Source organism: Panthera onca, chromosome D2 (assembly GCF_046562875.1).
Source record: "Panthera onca isolate mPanOnc1 chromosome D2, mPanOnc1 haplotype 2, whole genome shotgun sequence".
NCBI lineage: Eukaryota > Metazoa > Chordata > Mammalia > Carnivora > Felidae > Panthera > Panthera onca.
The window spans coordinates 8,467-32,233 of record NC_138349.1 but is presented as its reverse complement, the minus strand read 5'-3'; the positions used below and the strand labels follow the sequence as shown (position 1 = coordinate 32,233).

The following is a 23,767-nucleotide window of genomic DNA, read 5'->3' as shown; positions in this document are numbered from 1 at the left end:
AGCAGGGGAGGTGCGGGTGGGGGTACGCGGTCTTCCACGCTGGCGTTTGGCAGTTGAGGAGTCGGTGATTGCGCATGTGCAGACACCTCCAGCGGGGCCTCCTCGACTTGACCGAGCTTGCGGAGGTTAGGTGGAGAGCACCTTTGCCGTGTGTTGGGCCCAGGTTTCGATTCTTGTCTCTGCTGGTATTCCTTGCTGCACACCTGGGGGTGTAACCGCAGGAATGTAACCTCTAACTAGGCAGCATGGAATTTCTTGGAGTCTAGAGTAGGAAATTTACTCCTAGATCCTCGGGAGAGCGAGCTTGTCTCAACACTGCATTTGTCAATAAGTTTCTTGTTTTTCGTCTTATTCACTCTCTGTGCCTGTAAAAAGCTGTCCTTTGTTTAGTTCTGCGGAGCTGTCCTCTATTTGCTACACGGGGTGCTGCGTGATTTGGGAATCAGTTAGTAAAGCCAATTAGATACTTAAATTTACTTTTGTTAACACCTCCCCATAATAAGGGACAAGTGAAATGGAGGAGAAACAGAAGTTTAATAACACGGATTCCTCCTGTATACATGGAAGAAACCCAGGGAAACTGAGTAGTTCCCTGAAATGGCTTACCACCACCTTACCTGCTATTATGGGCTAAAGATACTCTGTTTTGAGGAGCAAACAAGGGAAATGAGGGTATGGTGGTAACGGTGTCTTTCCCATTGATAAAAGTTTCTACAAATTTAGAGTCCTCCTTCTCTTCCTAGCACAAATGGCGATTTTCCTTTTAAATGTAAATGTTCCTTACCTAAAGACAACTTCTACTCAGTCCTCAGAGGTCCTTTTGCGTCTGCTGTTCGTTAAAATTAATCACACCTGTCAACCTTAAAAATAAAGCTACCGTTTATTTTACCGGCAAAAGACAGGTTTATTTGGGAACAGTAGAGAATTGCCACTGTGACAAGCAAACTACCGCAAAAGCACCCGTGAGTCCTGAGAAGGAAGGAAGGAGAGGAGGTTCTTTTATAGAGGAGGCAGGGCGTCGGGAAGGGGGGCTGTTGTAAACTAAAAGTCTGTTGGCATAAACTGGGGGGCGGGGGGGGCGCTGGAAGAGTAGTGGCTTCTCATTGGCTGGGCAGTGAGTGTCTCATTGGCTGGGCTGTTGCTGGGGCAGGAAGAGGCCTTCTTTCCTCCTGCTGGGACAGTGAAGTGTATCTACCTGCAAGGTGTCTCTTTTCCTGTTGCTAGAGTCTTAAGAGTGCCCCCTTCCAAACCTTAGGACTTAATTTCAGTGAGGTTTCTTATTATTAATTTTCCCAGGCTCGAACAATGCTTATCCCAAAGAGCCGTGCTCACTCCTCCTCCTGTGGAGTTGGCTTTGCATCCTCATGGACAGGACCCTCCTGGAAGGTGGTGCTGAGTCCTCAGCTTCAGGATGAGGTGGAGCTGTGGGAGGGAAAAGTGAGTAAGATGGAGCAGAGGCTTCCTATGTGTAGTGAATGGTGAAGAGTGTGGTCTTCGGAGGACCTGGTGGAGGAAAGGCTTGATGTGGAAACATGAGTTTCTGTTTATTTTAGTGTGTGTGGCACAAGATTTTGTGTATGGTGTAACATACTGCCTTCTGTTGCTTGTGACTCATTTTCTCAGCAGTATTTGTTGAGGAGACTGTCCTCTCTGTGTAATTGACCATATTCTGCTGCAATGATCCTTGTACCTGGTTTCATCTCAACACTGTCAAGACTGTTTTGTTTACTATAGCTTTGTACAGCTTTGTTCTTTCTCAAGATGGGTTTGGCTATTCAGGGCCCTCCGTGGTTTCATACACATTTCAGGATTGTTTTTTTCTTGTTTGTTTGTTTGTTTTGAAAAATGCCTTTAGAATTTTGGTCATGATTACACTGAATCTAGATTGCTTTAGGTTGAATGAACAATTTAAAAAAAAATTTACAATCTACGAAGGTGAAATAACTTTCCATTTACTGGTCTCTTCTTCAATTTCTTTATCAACATCATATCGTTTTGATGCTATAGGATTTTCACCTCTTTGTTAAATTTTTCCCTAGATATTTTATTATTTTGGAGGAAACTGTTAGTTTTCTTAATTTTTCTTGGTGAAGGTTTGTCATGAGTATGTAAGGATTAAGAATGTCCTGTCCCCTCAAGGTCCTTCTACTGGATTAGCAGTCAAATTGATATGACACAGATTAACGAGAGAAGATAAAATTTAATTTTGTGTATATGGGGAATCCAGAGAGACATGGGAATTCTGAAGTCACTTGGGCAGAATGAAGCATATATGTCATCCTGAGCTAAAGACAAGGAGGTATGGGTCAGGTACCTCAAAGGGAAGGAATGCAGTTCACAGGAAGATGAAAAAGAGTAAGTGTTTGGTAAAAAATGTTTTCCTGTCCTCTCAGACGGAATGAGACATAGAGGACTTTAACCAAACAGACCTTGCTAGGTTCTTCCCTGTCTACCATACCTGGTTCATATCATGGTGAATAACTCTGTTCCTGGAGCAGGTCCTCTATCTAAATTCTTTTAGGCAGCTGTGTGGGAGGTAAAGAGCTTTTTCTGATTCTGCTTGGTTTTGATTAATTTATTTTTGAGAGAGAGTGGGGGAGAGGAGGAGGAGGAGGAGTCAGAGAGAGAGAGAGAGAGAGAGAGAGAGAGAGAATCTTAAGCAGGCTCCACACTAAGTAAGCATGGAGACTGATGTGGGGCTCGATGTCACAACTGTGAGTTTTTGACCTGAGTTGACATCAAGAGTCAGATGCTTCTGAGCCACCCAGGTGCCCCTTGATTGCTTTTTAAGTGAAAATAGTCTTCATGCCAAAGTGACTCACCTTGGGATCTGCCTTTGGACCCTACAAGTATATATAATCACAAGTGATTTCAGTATCTTGATTTTGTGTCCTGCAATTTCCCTGAAGTCATGTAAAAAGTGTGTCATTGTTGCTGCTGCTGGGGTGATATGTAACATTGGGAATTTAGAAAATGGTACTGTTTCTACTCAGGTCATCCTCAATAACCAAAACATAGGGGACACTAATGTAAGCCTCACTCTATGGCCTTTAGTAACACATATCCTCTTACAAGGGTCCTTAATTTCACTTTGGGTGAATGGCATGTTGGCAGGCCTTGTCCCCTATCATGAAGTTTCATGTTTTTTCCTTATTTTCTGGTGTGGTACTGATGTCATTGTTTTGAGACATAATTTAGTTTGCATTATTTTGAAATGTACTAGAAAACTGCTGTAGCAGTGGAAATACTCATAACTTGACACTCAACTTCACCAGCTGTCATTGTTTTACTGTCTCTGACAGTTCACACAAAAAGCTTGTATGTTTTACCCCCAAAGAGGAAAACTCTCCCTGAGAACTATGTCGTAATTTCCAAATGAGGAAATCATTATGGTTTCCTCATATCATTGAATCCACAGGCCACTTCAGCTGTCACCACCTGTTCAAAAAGTGTGAAAGTCTTCTTCCAATATGACCAGGTTTCTTTTTTTCTGTACTTTTCTTAAGACTTTCCCTCATTTTGATAACCTTAGTGGATTGAAAGATCACAGGGGACTGAAATCTGGGTGGCCTTTTCTGTATGGCCTCTTTAACTTGGTATGTTTTCAGTTTTCATTCATGTTGTAATATATTTCAGTTGACATTCATTGTGCTTCAAATACATAACATACTATCAGCCATTTAGTGGGAAGAGTAGGGCGACCCTAAGCTTGTCTCATCACTTGAATATAACTAGATAAATATAAAATCATTTGAAACACCCAAGAAATCCATCAGAAGTCTTAGAGAACAAAGCTACACATCTACAAACCAGAAAAGCAACCCATGGAAGCTTCTTGTAACAAGCAGGCCAAAACACACCTAAGATCTAAGTTCCTGTAGGTACTTTATTTTATTTTTTAAATTATTTTCTTTGATTTTTATATTTTAATTTTGTTTAATGTTGCTTGTTTTTCTTTCTCTCCAAAATGACAAAACGGAGGAATTCACCTTAAAGAAAGAACAGGAATAAATGATGGCCAGAGATTTGATCAATGCGGATATAAATAAGATGTCTGAACTAAATTGATGTATGTATGTATGTATGTATGTATGTTTATTCTGAGAGAGAGACAGGGAGAGAGAGAGAATCCCAAGAAGGCTCTGCACTGACAGTGCATAGCCCAATGTGGGGCTCAAACTCATGAACTGTGAGATCATGAGCTGAGCTGGAGTCACTTAACCAACTGAGGTACCCAGGCACCCTGAACTAGAATTTGAAACCACAATTATAAGGATATTAGCTGGGCTTGAAAAAAGCATAGAAGACACTAGAGAATCCCTTACTGCAGAGATAAAATAACTAAAATCTAGCAAGGCCAAAATTAAAAATGCTATAACTGAAATGCAATCCCAAATGGAGGCCATAAAAACAAGGATGGATGAAATCAGTAAATCAGTGTAGTAAATCAGTGATACAGAAGATAAAATTATGGAAAATGATGAAGCTGAAAAGAAGAGGGAAAGAAAGGTCATGGACCATGAAGGCTGACTTGGGGAACTCAGTGGCATATTAAAACAGAATAATATTCATATCATAGGAGTCCCAGAATGAAGAGAGAAAGAGGGCTAAAAGGTTTATGTGCACAAATTATATCTGAAAACGTCCCTAATATGGGGAAAGACATAGACATCCAAGTCCGAGAAGCAGAGAACTCCCATTAAATTCAACAAAAGCCAATCATTGCCACGGTATATCATAGTCAAATTCCCAAAGTGTGCAGACAAGGAAAGAGTCCTGAAAGCAGCAAAGGAATAAAGTCCTTAACCTACAAGGGATGACATCAGGTTTGCAGCAGATCTGTCCACAGAAACATGGCAGACCAGAGAAGAGTGGCAGGATATAGCCAACATGCTGAATGGGAAAAATAGGCACCAAGAATCCTTTATCCAGCATGAAAATAAGGAGAGATAAAGAGTTTCCCAGACAAAGAAAAACTAAAGGAGTTCGTGACCACTGAACTAGCCCTGCAAGAGATTTTCATGGGGACTCTTTGAGTGGAGGTAAAAAATGACCAAAGCAACAAAGACTAGAAAAGACCAGAGAATATCACTAGAAACACCAACTGTACAGGCAACAACATTGCATTAAATTCGTATCTATTAATAATCAATCTAAATGTAAGTGGACTAAATGCTCCAAGCAAAAGGCATAGGGTATCAGAATGGATGAGAAAAGCAAGATCCATCTATGCTGCCTACAAGTGACTCATTGAGACCTAAAGACACCTGCAGATTGAAAGTGAGGGGATGGATGGGGCACCTGGGTGGCTCAGTTGGTCAAGCGTCCTACTCTTGGTTTCAGCTTGGCTCATGATCTCACAGTGCAGAGCCTGCTTGAGATTGTGTCTCTCTCTGAAAATAAATAAATAAACTTTAAAAAATAAAAAAAAGAAAATGTACCAATTGTAAATATTTATTCCCCAATATGAAAGCATCCAAATATATAAATTAATTACTAACAAGCATAAAGAAACTCATTGACGATAATGCAATAATAGTAGGGGACTTTAGCATGCCACATACAGCAGTGGACAGATCATCTAAACAGAAACTCAACAAGGAAACAAGAGTTCTAAATGACACTGAATCAGATGGACTTAACAGATATATTGAGAACATATCATCCTAAAGCAGCAGAATACAATTCTTTTTGAGTGCCCGGGAAACGTTCTCCAGAATAGATCACATACCGGGTCACAAATCTGCTCTCAACAAGTACAAAAAGATTGTGATCATACCGTGTATATTTTCAGATCACAATGGTATGGCACTTGAGGTCAACCACAAGAAAAAATTTGGAAAACCCTCAAATACATGGAGCTTAAAGAATATCCTAGTAAAGAATGAATGGGTTAGCCAGAAAATTAAAGAAGAAATAAAAAGGTACATGGAAGCAAATGAAAATGAAAACATGACAGTCCAAAACCTTTGGGATGCAGTGAGGGCTGTCCTAGGAGGGAAATCTATTGCAATACAGCTCTACCTCAAGAAGCAAAACAGGCCCCAAGTACACAACTTAACCTTACACCTAAAGGAGCTAGAAAAGGAGCAAGAAATAAAGCGTAACAACAACAACAACAACAACAACAAAACAAACAAAGCCTAAAGTCCGCAGAAGAAGGGAGCTGGAACAAAGATTAGAGCTGGAATAAATGATATAGAAACACACACACACACACACACACACACACACACACACACACAGACAGACAAAATGGATCTGTGAAACTAAGAGCTGTAAAATGGATCTGTGAAACTAAGAGCTGATTCTTTGAAATAATTAACAAAATTGTTAAGCTCCTATGCAGACTTATCGTAAAGAAGAGAGAGGGGACCCACATAGATTTGAAAAAAATGAATGAAAGAAAAGAGACCACAACCAAGGACCCAAATAGATAAAATCATGTATAAAAGAGGAGAGATCACAACCAAGACCACAGAAGTGCAAACAATTATAAGAGAATACTATGAAAATTATATGGTAACAAACTGTGCAATCTGGAAGAAATGGACCAATTCCTAGAAACACATACACTACCCAAAATGAAACAGGAAGAAATAGAAAATTTGAAAAGACCCATAATCAACAAAGAAATTGATCAGTAATCAAAAATCTCTCAACAAACGGATGAGTCCAGAGCCAGATGGATTCCCAGGGGGAATTCTACCAGACATTTAAAGAAGAGTTAGTATCTATTCTTCTCAAACTGTTCCAAAAAATAGAAATGGGAGGAAAACTTCCAAACTCATTCTATGAAGCTAGCATTACCTTGAGGAGAATTGCAGGCCAGTTTCCCTGATGAACATGGATGCAAAAATTCTCAACAAGATACTATCAGATTGAATTCAACAGTACGTTAAAACAATTATTCACCATAATCAAGTAGGATTTATTCCTGGGATGCAGGGCTGATTCAATAGTAGCAACTTAATCAACATTATCCACCACAATAAGAGAAAAGATGAGCACCATATGATCCTGTCAGTAGATGCAGAAAAAGCATTTGACAAAATACAGCATTGTTTCTTGATAAAAAACCCTCAGCAAAGTAGGGATAGGTGGAACATACCTGAACATCATAAAGGCCATATATGAAGGACCCACAGCTAATATCATTTCCAGTGGGGAAAAATGAGAGCCTTTCCATTATGGTCAGGAACAAGAAAAGGATGTGCCCTCTCACCATTACTATTTAGCACGGTACTGGGAGTTGGCCTCACTAATGAGACAACAACAACAACAAAAATAAAAGGCGTCCATGTTTGCAAGGAAGAGGTCAAACTTCCACTATTTGCAGAGGGCGTGATACTCTGTGTAAAACCTGAAAGACCACAAAAAAAAAAATTGCCAGAAGTAATACATGAATTCAACAAAGTATTAGGATATAAAATGGACATGCAGAAATCCGTTGCATTTCTCTGCACCAATAGCGAAGCAGGAGAAAGAGAAGTCAAGGAATTGATTTCATTTACAATTGCACCAAAAACTGTAAGATAATAAGGAATAAACCTAACCAAGGAAGTAAAAGATGTGTACCTGAAAACGATAGAACATTTATGAAAGAAATTGAAGAGGACACAAAGAAATGGAAAAGCATCCCATGCTCATGGATTGGATGAAAATATATTGTTAAAATGTCTATACTACCCAAAGCAAACTACACATTTAATACAATCCCTATCAAAATACCACCAGCATTTTTTGCAGAGCTGGAACAAAGCTTCCTAAAATTTGTATGGAGCTACGGAATACCCTGAATAGCCAAAGTAATCCTGAGAAAGAAAAACAGAACTGGAGGCATCGCAATTCCAGATTTCAAGCTATTTTGCAAAGCGGTAGACATTAAGACAGTAGGGTGCTGGAACAAAAAACAGACACATGGATCAATGGAATAGAATAGAAAACCCAGAAATGGACGCACAACTCTATGGTCAACTAATCTTGGTCAGAGCAGGAAAGGATATCCAATGGGCAGACGACAATCTCTTCAACAAGTGGTGTTAGGAAAACTGGACAGCAATGTGCAGAAGAATGAACCTGGATCGCTTTATTACACCATGCACAAAAATAAATTCAAAGTGGATGAAAGAACTAAATGTGAGACCGAAAACCATCAAAATCCCAGAGGAGAACACAGGACGCAACGTCTTTGACCTCAGCCTCAGCAACTTCTTACTAGACACGTTGCTAAAGGCAAGGGAAACAAAAGCAAACATGAACTATTGGGACTTCATCAAGATAAGAAGCTCCCGCACAGTGAGGGAAACAATCAACAAAACTAAAAAGCAGCCTAGGGAATGGGAAAATATGTTTGCAAAAGACATATCTGATATTAGCATCCAAAATCTATAGAGAACTTACCAAATGCAACACCAAAAAACAAATAATCCGGTGAAGAAATGGGCAAAAGACAGGAATAGTCACTTTTCCAGAGAAGACACCCAATGGCTAACAGACACATGAAAAGATGCTCAACATCACTCATCATCAAAGAAGTACAAATCACAACCACCATGAGATATCACCTCACACCTGTCAGAATGGATGAAATTAACAACACAGGAAACGACAGGTGTTGGCAAGGATGTAGAGAAAGGGGATCCCTCCTTCCCCCAAAGAGGAACTGTTGGTGGGAATGCAAACTGGTGCAGCCACTCTGGAGAACAGTATGGATGTTCCTCCAAAAGTTAAAAATAGAACTTCCTTATGTCCCAGCAATTGCTCTACTAGGTATTTACCCAAAGGACACAAAAATTCAGATTTGAGGGGTTACATACACCCCCATGTTTATAGCAGCATTATAACCAATAACCAAACAACATACAAAACCCAAATGTCATTGACTGATGAATGGATAAAGAAGATGTGTATATGTACAATGGAATATTACTCAGAGATCAAAAGGAATGAAACCTTTCCATTTGCATGATGTGGATGGAGATACACTGTATTGTGCTAAGCGAGACAGGTCAGTCAGAGAAAGACAAATACCATATAATTTCACTCATATATGTAGTTTAAGAAATAAAACAGATGAATATATGGGAGGGGGTAACAAGAGGATAGAGGGAAACAAACCACAGGAGACTCTTGGCTATGGAAAAGAAACTGAGGATTGACAGAAGGAGGTGGGTGTGAGAAGGACTGGACGAGTGATGGGTATTAAGCACCGCATTTGTGAGGATCACAGGATGTTGTAAGGAAGTGATGAATCATGGAATTCCACTCCTGAAACTAATATTGCACTGTTGGCCAAATAAAATTAAAATAAGTACAAAATAATAAATAAAAAGAAAAAATAATATTAATCACGTAAAAGAATTTAAGCACACAGTTGTGTAAGATTAAGGAAATTGAGAACACTGTAGAAATTTAAACACAATGCACCTGCAGAAGTTTTTAATTTTGAGAGTAAATCTGCATTTATTACATATTGAAAATTTATACTCCTTTCTCCTTATCTGGACAAGGTTAGGTTTTGGCAGGGGTTAGGCTTAGGGTTAGGGTTAGGGTTAGTGGTTAGAATTAGGAAAAGGGTTAGGGTTAGGGGCTAGGGTTAGGTGCCAGGCGGCTCCAGGCGCCGAACCCACAGTAGGGCAGTGGTCTCCCCGAAGGGCTGAGTTGAGGGCACAAGGGAGGGTGCCTGTCAGGATCAGTCTTTGGCTGCCAAGGCCACACAAGTCGATGGGCCCCTGGTCAAGGAGGCTTCAGGAATCCTCTCGGCAGTTGCAGCTGGGCCTGGCAAACGACATGGTGAGCTTCCATGTTCCATGCTGTGTGAGCCTGCACCGCTTCTGGACCCCAAGCGTGTGGGGTTGTGAGACTTTGGTCTTGGGTCCCCATTGGGAGAGAGCTTTAGCTAGGGTTAGGGTTCGGTCCAGCGATGTCGCCAGTGATGAAGTGACTGCACTCTCGTGATCTCCTTCGAGGGTTGAAGTGAGGGCCTATGCGACGGGGTGGCTCAATTGTAGGGTTAGGGTTAGAGGCTGGCGTAGGTTTCGGTGGAAAGTTCCGGTTTGGGGTGGGGTTAGGGTTACGGTTAGGTTTAGGACCCAGGAGGCTCCAGGCGCTGAACTCATAGCAGGGCAGTGGTCCTCCCGAAGGACTGAGTAGTGGGCACAAGGGAGGGTGCCGGTCAGGATCCATCTTTGGCTGCCAAGGCCACACAAGTCTATTGGCCAATGGTCGGGGAGGCCTCAGGAATCCTCTCAGGCAGCTGAGCCTGGCCTGGGAAATGACATGGTGAGCTTCCAGGTTCCATGCCGAGTGAGCCTGCACCGCTTCTGGACCCCAGCGCGTGGGGTTGTCAGACGTTGGTATTGGCTCCCCATGGGGAGGGAGCCTTAGCTAGGGTTAGGGTTTGTTCAAGGGACGTCGCCACTGCCAAATCGTCTCCAGTCTCGTGATCTCCCTCGAGGGCTGAAGTGAGGGCTAATGCGACGGGGCGGATCAAGTGTCGGGTTAGCGTTCGAGGCCGGCTTAGGTTTTGGTGGAGGGTTCCGGTTCAGGGTGGGTTTAGGTTTAGGGTTAGGTCTCAGGAGGCTCGAGGTGCTGAACTACAGCAGGGCAGTGGTCTCCCTGAAGGGCTCAGTTGAGGGCAGAAGGGACGGTGCTGTTCCGGATCAGTCTTTGGCTGCCAAGGCCACACAAGTCAATGGGCCCCTGGTTGGGGAGGCCTCATGAATCCTCTCTGCCAGCTGCAGCCGGACCTGGGAAACGACATGGTGAGCTTCCAGGTTCCATGCCGAGTGAGAGTGCACCGCTTCTGGACCCAAGGCGCATGGGGTTTCAGACTTTGGTATTTTGTCCCCATGGGGAGAGAAGCTTAGTTAGGGTTAGGTTTCAGTCCAGGGATGTCACCAGGGCCAAAGCGACTCCAGTCTTGAGATATCCCTCGAGGGCTGAAGTGAGGGCACATGCGACGGTGCGGCTCAAGTGTAGGATTAGTTTTTGAGGCCGGCCTAGGTTTTCGTGGAGGTTTCTGGATCAGGGTAGGGTTAGGGGTAGGGTTAGGTCCCAGGAGGCTCCAGGCACTGAACACACAGCAGGACAGTGGTCTCCCGAAGGGCTGAGTTGAGGGCACAAGGGAGGGTGCCGGTCAGGATCAGTCTTTGGCTGCCAAGGCCACACAAGTCGATGGGCCCCTTTTCGGCGAGGCCTCAGGAATCCTGTCGGGCAGCTGAGGCCGGGCATGGGAAATGACATGGTGAGCTTCGAATCCATGCAGAGTGAGCCTGCACCGCTTTTGCACCCCAGGTGCCTCGTTTTGTTAGACTTTGGGATTGGCCCCCATGGGGAGAGAGCCTTAGCTTGGGCTAGGGTTTGGTCAAGGGATGTCGCCAGGGCTGAAGTGACTCCGGTCTCGTGATCTCCCTCGAGGGCTGAAGTGAGGGCTCATGCAACGGTGCGGCTCAAGTGTAGGTTTAGGGTTAAAGATAGGGTTAAGTTTCGCTTGAGCATTCTGATTAGGGTTAGGGATAGGGTTAGAGTCAGGTCCCAGGAGACTCCAGGAGCTGAACCCACAGCAGTTCAGTTGTCTCCCCGAAGGGCCGAGTTGAGGGCACCAGGGAGGCTGCCAGTTAGAATTAGTCTTCGCCTTCCCCGGTCAGACAACTGTATCGGGGTCTGGTCAGGTAGTCCTCAGGATCGTCTTGGGCAGCTGCAGTCGGGCCTGGGGAACGACATGGTCATGTTCCAGTTTTTATGCTGAGTGATCCTCCATCACTTCTGCACCCCAGGTGCGTGGTGTTTTCAGACTTCGGTATTGGGTCCCCATCGGGTGAGAAGGTTAGGTTTCAGAAGACTCCAGGCACTAAACCGCATTAGTGCAGTTCTGTCCCCGAATGGTGAGTTGAGGGCACAGGGGAGGGTGCCAGTAAGGATTAGCCTTTGGGTTCTAACACCAGACAACTGTATGTGCCACTGGTTTGTTAGGCCTCAGGTATCGTCTCGGGTAGGTGTAGTCGGGCCTTTTGCAAGGACATGATGATTTTCCAGGTTCTAAGTCTAGTGATATGCACTGCGTCTGGTCTCCAGGCGTGTGGTGTTGTCATACTTTGGTTTGGGGTCCCCATGGGGAGAGAACCTTAGCTAGGGTTAGGTTTCTGTCCAGGGACGAAGTCAGTGCCAAAGTGATTCCCGTCTAGCGATCTCCTTCGAGGGCTGAAGTGAGGCCCATGCGACGATGCAGGTCAAGTGTAGGGTTAGGGTTGGAGATAGGGTTAGGTTTCGTTGAGGGTTTTGGTTAGGGGTAGGGTTAGGGTTAGGTCCCAGGAGGCTACGGGTGTGAACCCACAGTACTGCAGTTGTCTCCCCAAAGGGCACAAGGGAGGGCACAAGGGAGAGTGCTGTTTCAGATTAGTACTGGGTCCAAGGCCGGACAATTTTAGGGGCCTCTGTTCGGTTAGGTCTCAGGAATCCTCTCAGGTAGGTGCAGCCCTGCCTTGGAAACGATATGGTGATGTTCCAGGTTCTATGTCGAGTGATCCTGTGCTGCTTCTAGACCCATGTGCCTGGTGTTGTCAGACTTTGGTATTGGCTCGCCATGGGGAGAGAGAGTTAGCTAGTGTTAGTGTTCAGTCCAGGGATGTCGCCAGGGCCGAAGCGACTCTGGTCTCGTGATCTCCCTTGAGGACTGAAGTGAGGGCCCATGTGACGGGGCGGCTCAAGTGGAGGGTTAGGGTTCGAGGCCGGCTTAGGTTTCAGTGGAGGGTGCCGGTTCAGGGTAGGGTTAGGTTTAGGGTTAGGGCCTACGAGGCTCCAGGCGCTGAACCCACAGCAGTGCAGTTCTCTCCCCGAATGGCTGAGTTTAGTGCACAAGGGAAGGTGCTGGTCAGGATTAGTATTTGGTTTACAAGGCCACAGAACTTTATGGGCCACTGGTTGAATAGGCCTCAGGAATCTTCTCCGGCAGCTGCAGCCAGGCCTTTGTAATGACATGGTGATGTTTCAGGTTCTATGACGAGTGATCCTGCACCAGTTCTGGACCACAGGCGTGTGGTGTTGTCAGATTTTTGTATTGTTCCCCATAGGGAGAGAGCCTTAGCTAGGGTTAGGGTTTTGTCCAGGGACGTCGCCAGGGCCGAAGAGACTCCAGTCTCGTGATCTCCCTCGAGGGCTGAAGTGAGGGTAATGTGATGGTTCGGGTCAAGTGTAGGGTTTGGGCTCGAGATAGGTTTAGGTTTCGGTTGAGGGTTCTGGTTTGGCTTAGGTTTAAGTTTAGGGTTCGGTCCCAGAGGGCTCCACACGCTGAACCCACAGCAGTGCAGTTGTCTCCCTGAAGGGTTGAGTTGAGGGCATAAGGAGGGTGCTGATCAGCATTAGTCTTTGTGTTCGAAGATCAGACAACTGTATGGGACATTGGTAGGGTGGGCCTCAGGAATCTTCTTGGGCAGGTGCAGCAGGGCCTTGGTAACAACATGGTGATGTTCCATTTCTATGCCTAGTGATTCTGCACCACTCCTGGACCCCAGGTGCGTGGTGTTGTCAGACTTTGGCATTAGGTCCCCATGGAGAGAGAGCCTTAGCTAGAATTAGGTTTTGGTCCACAGATGTCACCAGGGCTGAAGCGACACCAGTTTTGTGAGTTCCATGGAGGGCTGTAGTGAGGGTACATCCCTGACTGTGTGTCTGCTGTATATGTGGTTAGAAAGATAGGGTTAAGTGTAGTGTGAGGGTTGTGTTTAAAGTTGTGTTTAGAACTGTGAAGTTGTGTTTAAAATCTGGTTAGATTGTAGGATTAGGGTTAGGTGTTAGCATTAGTGTTAGGGTTTGCGTTAGGGTTAGTGATTAGGTGAGGTCTAGGTCTAGGACTTTGGTTAGCATTACGGGTTAGGGGATTGGATTAGGGGTTAGTGTTAGAGTTTTATTGTTAGGGTTAGGGTTAGTTTTAGGTTTTATTATTTTAGGTTTAGCGTGTAGAGTTAGAACATTAGGGTTAGAGTTTTAGGGTTAGAGTTATAGGGTTAGGGTTAGAGGGTTAGGGTCAAGGTTTGTTCCTGTTACGTTTACTTTTATGGTTCGGTAGGGTTAGGGTTGGGTTTAGACGTATGGATAGTTGCAGGGTTTAGTACTAGGGAATGGTTAGAGTTAGCTGTTAGGTTTAGTTGTTGGGATTTGGGTTAATGTTAAGGTTAGGGCTAGGGCAAGAAGTAGGTTATGTTGCACTCCCACTTGGAGCGGGAGGATGTTCATGCGTGGACACCACTCTCCATCTGTGTGGGAGGGATTGCCTTTATTTTATTGCCCCTGTGTCTCTGCACTGGAGGTTCTTCTTGCCTCGCCCCATTACAGCTGGCTCTGGAGTGTTTCATACCTTCACCCTGCCCTCTCTCGGTATGGTAGGATTTTACATACTGCCTCATCCGTTTTTGGTCCAAGGCGTGCATAGTTTTAATCTTTATATCATTTATTTCTCCTCTGATTTTAATTATTTTCTTCATTCTGCTGTTTAAGGGTTTTGTTTGTTGTCTTTTGTCTGGCTTTTATAGTTATAAGGTTATGGATTGGGGTTTACTTCAGGGTTTTTTTTTTTTTTCTTGAGGCAGACCGGTATTGCTGTAAACTTCCCTGTTAGAACCAGTTTTCCTGCTTTACAGAAATTTGTATTGTTGTGTTGTTATTTTCATTTGTTTCCATGTTATGTTGGATTTTTTCTTTGATTTCTTGGTTGAGCCATTGATTGTTTGGTAGCATGTTATTTAACTTCCATGTTTTTGTGCCTTTTCCAGATTTTTCTTTTCTTGTTGTAGTCTTCTACTTTCATAGCATTGTGGTCTGAAAAGACACACGGTATGACGTTGATCAGTTTGATTTTGTTTTGGCTTGTTTTCTGACCTAATATTTTATCGAGTGTGGGGAATGTTCCATGTGCACGTGAAAATAATGTGTATTATGCTGTTTTAGGATGGGATGTCTAAAATATATCGGTTAAGCCCATCTGGTCTACTCTATCATTCAAAGTCACTACTTTCTTGTTGATTTTCTGATGGAATGATCTCTCCATTGATGTCATTGGGGTGTTAAAGTGTCCTACTATGATTGTATGACTATCAATTCTTTACTTTAGTTTTGGACTGTTTTGTGTCTTTGGATGCTCTCAGGTTGAACGCATATGTGTTTATAATTGTTCTATCTTTTTGTTGGATTGTGCCTTTTATTAGTATAGTGTCCTTCTTTGTCTCTTGTTACAGTTTTATTTTTAAATCTATTTTTTCTGATATAGGTATGGCTACTGCAGTTTTCTTTTTGATACTTTAGTTCTATAACTAGTCTATAATTGATCTTGCTGGGCATGCAATGCCACCATTTCTGTCCTCATTTCCAGCAGCCTCCTTTCATTCAACGAATACAGTTCCTTCACTCTGCTCTTTTCTAGATTGAACTCTAGTTTGGTATCTGTCCGGACTTTGACCACTTCATCCATTACTTGTTGTTTTAACCGATGTAGTTCGAGGTTTATTTTCTCATTTTCTGCTCTGAGGGCTGAAAATTCACTCTTCTCCAAAATAACCATATCTTTTTTCACATTAGCAATCTGAGACATTATTTGCTGAACAGTGATCTCCTGCTGCATCTTCGTGACCATATCCTTGTAGACGATATCCATATTGGCATCGGTTATTATTAGGTTTGTACCTAACCACTTCTGCATATAGAAGTCTATATTAAGTTGATAGTTCTTTACTCCTCTCCTCTCCGTGTTGTAGCTATGTAGTGTTCCTAGTCTTTTGTAGGTAGAAAATAGATGGGTCCTATATTGTATTCATTCTATCACCCAGTGCTTTTTATTATGAAGAGAGAGAGCACAGGCATGGTAGGGCGGGGTGGGGGGAATGGGGGAAGAGAGAGACAAAGAGAGAGAGAGGGAGAGAGAGAATGAAAATGAGAATGAATCCTCACCAAGTTCCATGCTCAGTGAAGAGCCCAATTGGGGCTCAATCACATGATCCTGGGATCATAGCCTGAGCTGAAATCAAAAGTCGAAATCTCAAGCGATTGAGCCATCCAGTTACCCCTGTCACCCAGTGCCTTGATTTGAGCATTTATTCTGTTACCATTCAAAGTAATTGATAGACATGTATTTGTCCTATTATTACTTGATGTTGGTTGTTTCTGAATCTTTCTGATCCTTTCTTCTCTCTCTTTTTTTGGTTTGCTGGGTTTCTTCACAATTTCACAGTTGAAATTGCTTGTCTTTATACTCTGCATATGTATTAGTAGTGTTTGGTTGCAGTTATTATTAGGTTTGTACCTAACCACTTCTGCATATAGAAGTCTATATTAAGTTTATAGTTGTTTAAGTTTGAACCAGTTCTTTACTCCTCTCCTCCCCATGTTGTACTATGTAGTGTTCCTATTTCAAAACCTTTCATATCGTGAATACCTTGACTGATGTTTTACAGATATACTCATTTTTATGGCTTTTGCGTTTCTCACTTTAATATTGTCACTTTAGGTGTTTCTTTTCCACTTAAAGAGTCCCCTTTAACATTTCTTGCAGGGGTGGTTTGTTGGTTGTGAACTCTCTTAGTATTTATTTGGGAACCTCTTGATCTCTCCTCCCATTTGAATGAAGTTTGCTGGATAGACTGTCTTTGGCTGCAGATGTTTTCCATTCAGCACCTTTACCATACCATGCTGGTCACTTACGGTTTCAAAGTTTCTTCTGAAAAACATCCAGTGATAACCTTATGGGGTTTCCCTTGTAGGTAAATGTCATCTTTTGTTTTCCTGCTGTGAAAATTTTTCTTTATCATGACATTTTGTGTTTTAATTACTATATGGCTTGGTGTGGATCTGCTTCTGTTGAATATATTGGGGGTTCTTTGTGCTTCCTGCTTGTGGATCTGTTTCCTTCCCTGCATTAGGGAAGTTTTCATCTATTGTGTCTTCAAATAAATTTTCTGGTTCTATTTCTCAGAGTTCTGAGAATGAGAAGTAGGACAGAAAAGAACTATTGAAGGCTCTCTGATGAGCCACTGGATTTGCATGCGTGGAGGATAGATTTGGGACTCAAATGAACAACCTACCTTTGACTTCAAAGAACTAGAAAAAAACAACAATCTATGTCCAATGTTCTCAAAAGGGAGAAAGTAATCCATATGAGAGTGCAAACCAATGAAACTGAGACCATGAAGTCAATAGAAAATATGAAGAAGACCAACAGTGGGTTTTCAGAAGAGTGAAACCAAATTGTCAAGACTATACATAAACTATGATAAGACAAAGAGAAGACCCAATTCAAAAGAATTATAAATAAAAGAGAAGACATTACGCCTTATACCAAAGAAACATAAAGGAGACAAAGAGGCGACTATGGCCAAATTAGATGCCAGCAAACTGCCTGCCTAGAAGAAATGGATAGGTTCTTAGAAACACACAACCTACCAAGACTGTACCAGGAAGAAATAGAAGGTTTGCACAGACCCATTAAAGGAAGACTGTATCAATACAAGAAGATAACCAATGCAAGTAAATTGAATCAGTAATCGAAGTTCTCCCAGGGAAGAAAAGCCCAGGACAGGTGGATTCACTGGTGAAGTTGACCAAACGTTTGTAGAAGAACTAATAGCAGTCATCTCACTGATTCAAAAGGAATGAACACCACCAAACTCATTTCATCAGACTGGAATTACCCTGGTAGGAAGCCAGAAAAGGATACTACCTGAACAGAAATCTATAGGCCAGTATCTCCGTGGTGGAATTAGATGAATAATTCCCAATAATGTACAGGCAAACCAAATTCAGCAGCTCATTAAAGGGATCACTGACCGTGATGAAGGGTTTTTTCCCTGTAAAGGAAGGATGTTTCAGAAATGCAAATTAATAAATGTGACCCCTCACATGATTGAATGAAAGAAAAATCAACCAGAAACAAGACTCTTAACTATAAATAGCAAACGGAGGGTTACTAGAAGGGAGGTGGGCAGGGGGATGGGTTAAATGGATGATGGGCTAAGGAGGGCGCTAGTAGTGAGGATCACTGAGTGTTGTATGTTAGTGATGGATGACTACATTCTATACCTGAAACTAACATTACACTGTATGTTAACCAACTGGAATTTAAATAAAAACTTGAAAAAATAAACACTAAAGAAATACATAAATAAATTTAAACTAAAATAAATAAATAACATTTAAAAAAATAAAAGGTAAACTCGTGTGATGATGTCAATAGACACAGAAAAAAAGTTCTGAGAAAATTCGGTATCCATTTGTGCTAAAAAACTCTTTAAAATTCAGTGTAGCAGGAGCATCTCAACATAAGAAAGGCCATGTATGTGAAGCCCACAGCTAATATCATACTCAATAGTGAAATTGTGAAAGATTTTCCACTAAAATCGGGCACAAGACAAGGATGCCCTAGATATGTGAAGGGGATTGGTTGATGCTGGCTTCTGGTTATGCAATGAATAAATCACAGATAGAAGATATAGCATAGGGGACATAGAGAATGGTACTGGAGTAGTGATGCATGGTGACAGATGATAGCTACACCTGTGTTAGCATAGCAGAATGTATACATTTGTCCAATCACTCTGTTGTTCATCTGAAACTAATGTAACATAGTATGTCAGCTATTCCCAAATACCATGTTTTTTAAAAATAATGTAAAGGACTGAAATAAAAAGTTTAATGTAATAGAACCTGTTAATATCTAATCAAGAAATGCAGTAAAGTTCTGAAATAGAAAGTCACCATATCAAATTCTGTAGCATTCCTATATACTAACCCAATTATCTGAGAAGAAGTAAAGAAAACAATCCCATTTACAATAGCATCAAAAACAATAAAATTTATAGGAATAAATTTAGCCAAGGAAGTGAAAGATCTCTCTACAGAATATTATAAAACCTGTGTGCAGGAATGGAAGAAATTCAATTTGGGTGAAAGAAACAGGAGAACACACAAGTCAGTGAAAAGCCATCCCATGTCCAACTTTTGGAGGAATTAATATAGATACAATGTCCATATTATCCAAAGCCATCTAGAGATTCAGTGCAATCTCTATCAAGACTCCGATGCAATTTTTATGCAATTAGAAAATCATATCCTAAAATGTATTTGGAACCACAAAAAGACCCCAAGTAGCCAACGCAAGAAAGAACAAAACAGGAGGCATCACACTTCTTGATTTCAGGCTTCATTCTAACACAAAGAAATCAGTTATGTCACTGGCATAAGCACACACATAAGACAATGGAACAGAAATTGAGAGCCCAAACTAAACCCATGCATGCACAGTCACCTCGTATTTGACAAGGGAGTCAAGAATACACAGTGGAGAAGAGTAGTCTCTTGAATAACTGGTGCTGGGAAAATTGGATATTCACATGTATAAGAATCAAGCTTAGCACTGTATGTTACACCACTCCCTAGAGAGTGAAAGGAAGAAAAGAGATGTGGTTAGAGAGAAACAGAGACAAAGAGGAAGTACAAGGAGGAAAGTAGAGACCTGGTCCAGGTATGTGGATGGGGTTAGATGCACCAGGGGAGAGGGGATGTATGAGGTGGCTCTGAGTGCTGGGGCAGAAAGGGCTTGTATCATGGGCAACAGAGTTCCATGACCCCAAGACTCCAACATCCCTGGCTCCAAGCTCTGCAGAGGCCATTGCAATTGAAAAGATGGGTATCCCTCATTTCTTCTGGAATTGTGAGGCTCGGCCTCATGTTCTGTCATGGGGAGGGATGTCTTGAGGGAGAGTGTGCTCCTCTTTGGCAGGTAAACTCCAGAGCCTGCCCTGTGGGGAGGTGTCCTGGGGCCATCTTCCTCACTGCCCCAGGCCCTGTTGGATTTCCCCCCCTCCCCCCACCAGCTGGCCTTCCTCATGTTCTGAACCCAGGCATCAGGCATTGTGTTGCCCCCAGGTGCTGCAGTCTGGACCTGGCAGAGGTGGACTGCTGATATTGATAAAAAAATATTTGACAATAAGGTCCATATCCTCCCTCTGGGACTAGCGGTGTGCATCCAAATCGTGGGTTGTCATCCTCCTGTCCACAACCAATCTGAGGATTCCAGAAGGTAGGTGAACCCTTTAAAACACCATAGTCTTCTCTTACATCAAATTCAAAGACATTTTCTTGTCGCAGCTTTCTTTTAATTCTGAAGAGATGGTAATTAGTAATTGAAGGCATAATGGTCCTATAGGAAATTGACCTATATGATTGATGGACATTATTTCACCCATCCTTATCCCTAAAGCACATTTCGTTGGAAATATTAGCCAAGGATACACACTGTAAATTCACAACAGATGTGTAGCTCCCTGTAAGTTGCATTCTGACCTTGTCACATATGTGCCATCAAAGATATTATTAGTGACTTTTCAGATAAGCTCTCCACATCAAGATGGTCATGTTAGAGAATCTGGTATAAATGGAATTTCACAGATTCTAAATGAGGAATGATTTTTCATTTTTAATGTTTCTTTTTTTCTTTTTTTGAGAGAGCCCGAGCTGGGGAGGGGGGAGAGAGTGGGAGACACTGAATCTGAGGCAGGCTCCAGGCTCTGAGCTCTCAGGACAGCCTGACACGGGGCTCAAACTCATGGACTGCAAGATCATGACTTGAGTCGAAGTCGAACGCTTAACCGACTAAGCCACCCACACGCCCCAGGAATGATAGTTTATTGGCAAAGAAGGAGAAATTAAAGATAGTGTAAAGGATGTCTAATTAAAAAAAAAAAAATTTTTTTAACATTTATTTATTTTTGAGACAGAGAGTGACAGAGCATGAACAGAGGAGGGGCAGAGAGAGAGGGAGACAGAATGGGAAGCAGGCTCCAGGCTCTGAGCCATCAGTCCAGAGCCCAACGCGGGGCTTGAACTCACGGACCATGAGATCGTGACCTGAGCTGAAGTCGGACGCTCAACCGACTGAGCCACCCAGGCGCCCCAAGGATGTCTATTTTTAATTGAAATATTGTTCACACATTTGTTGTATTAGTTTTAGGCATGCATTGCAGTCATTCCATATGTCTATAAATTATGTTGTACTTCAGCACAAGTGTAGCTATCATGTGAAAGCATGCAACAGTATTACTACAGGATTGACTCCATTCCATTGGCTGTCCCTTGTATCCCTAGGACTCATTCATTCCATAGCTGGACGCCGGTATCTCTCTCTCAAAGGTGTCCATTCTTTACCTAACCTAAGTATTTTGGTGGTAAACACAATTACCTCTTGTTCAGCATGTGTAAATTGGCAGTCTATTTTTCTGTGAACATTGCTTAAAACATTACAAATTATGTCATTACGTTAATAAATCCGGTTTCATTCTTCACTCACAAGAAGGGAGAAGGAAAAGATTTCTTTGTGTCCCAGGCCCTGTCACTAAAACCCTTCCCAATGTGGAGAACAGGCTTAGTTGCCCAGAGCACCTTCGGTCTCTCAGCTGAGCGACCAGGGCCTTCAACATTGAAGGAATTCCCATGGTGGCCAGCAGAGAGAGCTGGAGCACCACAGACCCGGAGGGGCGGGTTCCTCTGCCGGGCAGTGATGGCCAGCAGAGGGCGCACCATCGGCTTTTCTGACCCAGGACACCTGAGAGCAGGAAGGGCTTCTGTTGCTCCCAGAGGACGCAGGGCCTCTGCCGCTGCCTCAGGACAGAGAGCAGAACTGCTTTTCCAGCGGGTTCTGCCGCCCGACCCAGGGGAGACCTTGGGAGATTTGCAGCAACTTGGCATCTGCTGAGTCGCCAGAGAGAAGCTGCCTTGTTGTACTGAGTGCTGAGGAGGGGGCGCTGGGTGGCTTCCCTGGGCAAGCTGGTTGCTGAGCAGCACAGGCCCTTGCATTTTCTGGGCTTTTCCCGTGTTTCATTCCTCCCTTTCCCGGACAGTATTTGAACACGACGCATGTTACTAAAGGACTCGTGGATTGCGGGGTCCCACGACATCACCTCATAGATGCAGTTGATGGTTTGTTCCAGATTCAGGCTTGTTTCCGGGAAGAAACCCTGACAGAAATTCAGAAGAACGGGAGCTGCATTCAGTTAGGACATGAATACATGAAATGCTCATCTCAGGACCTTCTAGAAGAATGAGCTGGGACCCACTTTCTGAGTCCTGCTGGAACCAGAGACCGAGGTAAGGGCACAAACTGTCCCCCACATCATACATGCTTTTAAAAAATTTTCATGGTTATTTTTCCAACCTAGTGAAGTGATTGAAAACTACAGAAAACCTGGTAGGTAAGTCTCATTACCCTTATGTTATCTTTTAATTTAAATTCCAGTGAGTGAAGACACAGTGTAATATTACTTTCAGGTGTCTCATATAGAGCAACCCTTCCACACGCCACCCGGTGCTCATCCCAGGTGCACTTGTTAATCCCCAGCAGCTGTTTCACCCATTCCCTCACCTCGCTGTGGAACCCTCAGTTTGTTTCCTAGTTAAGAGTCTGTTTGTCACTGTCTCCTCCCCCGCCCCCCTTTGTTTTGTTTCATTTCCATGTATTAGTAAAAGCATCGGGTATTTGTCTTTCTCTGACAGGCTTATTTCACCAAGCATAACATTCTCTCTCTCCATGCGCCTCCTGGCAAATGACAAGATTTCATGTTTTTATGGGTAAATAATATTACACTCCATATACTACATCTCAGTTTATTCATCAGTTGATGGATGCTTGGGCAGTTTCCGTAATTTGGCTGTTGTAGAAAATGCTGCTGTAAACATCACAGTGCATGTATCCCTTTGAAGAATTATTTTTGTATTATTTGTGTAAATACCTCGTAGTGAAATTGCTGGATCGTAAGGTAGTTCTATTTCCAGTTTTTTTGTGTGTGTGTGACAAATCTCCATGATGTTTTCCAGAGTGGCTGCACCAGTTTGCATTCCTACCCACAGTGCAAGAGGGTTCTTCTTTCCCCACATCCTTGGCAACACCTACTGTTTCATCATTCATTGATTTTCATCATTCTGCAGATGTGATGTGTTATCTCATTGTACTTTTGAATTGTATTTCCCTGAAGATCAGTATCGTTGAGCATCTTTTCATGTGTCTCTTGGCCATGTGTATGTCTTCCTTGGGAAAATGTCTATTTGTGTCTTCTGCCCATTTTTAATCGGATTTCTCCTGTTTTGGGTGCTGTATAACTGTATATATTTTGGACACTAACCCTTTACCAGATGTCATTTGCAAATATCATTCTGTAGGTGTTTTAGTTTTGTTGATTATTTCCTTGGTGACGGAAGCTTTTTATTTTTATGAAGTCCCATTATTTTTGCTTGTGTTTCCCTTGCCTCAGGAGATATATCTACAAAGACGTTTGTACAGCCAATGTCAAAGAGATACTGTCTGTGTTAATTACCCTCTGGGATTTTTATGGTTTCAGGTTTCACACATAGGTCTTTATCCATGTTGGATTTATTTTTGTGTATGTTGTAAGACAGTGGTCCGTTGTTGGTCTTGTTTTGTTTGGCAGGTTGCTGTCCAGTTTTTCCAAAACTATATGTTGAGGAGGCTTTTTTTTTTTAAGTTTATGTATGTATTTTTGAGAGAGAGAGCAAGAGAGCATGCAAAAGAGGGGCAGAGAGAAATGGAGAGAGAGAATCCCACGCATGCTCTGCACTGCCCTGAGATCATGACCTGAGCTGAATCCACAATCACACGCTTTGGTGACTGAGCCACCCATGTGTCCCAAGACTATCTTTTTTTTTCCATTGGATATTCTTTCCTGCTTTGTTGAGAATCAATTGACCATATAGGTGTGAGTTCATTTCTGGG

General features: G+C 42.8%; 1 long non-coding RNA gene across 1 annotated transcript; it reads left to right on the top strand.

Moving 5' to 3' along the window:
- The first annotated feature begins 1,777 nt into the window (after nucleotides 1-1,777).
- On the top strand, nucleotides 1,778-22,224 carry LOC144613219 (uncharacterized). The gene is made up of 3 exons (XR_013550611.2): nucleotides 1,778-4,069; nucleotides 19,912-20,065; nucleotides 20,763-22,224. It is a non-coding gene; the product is annotated as an uncharacterized LOC144613219 (long non-coding RNA).
- Nucleotides 22,225-23,767: the final 1,543 nt, after the last annotated feature.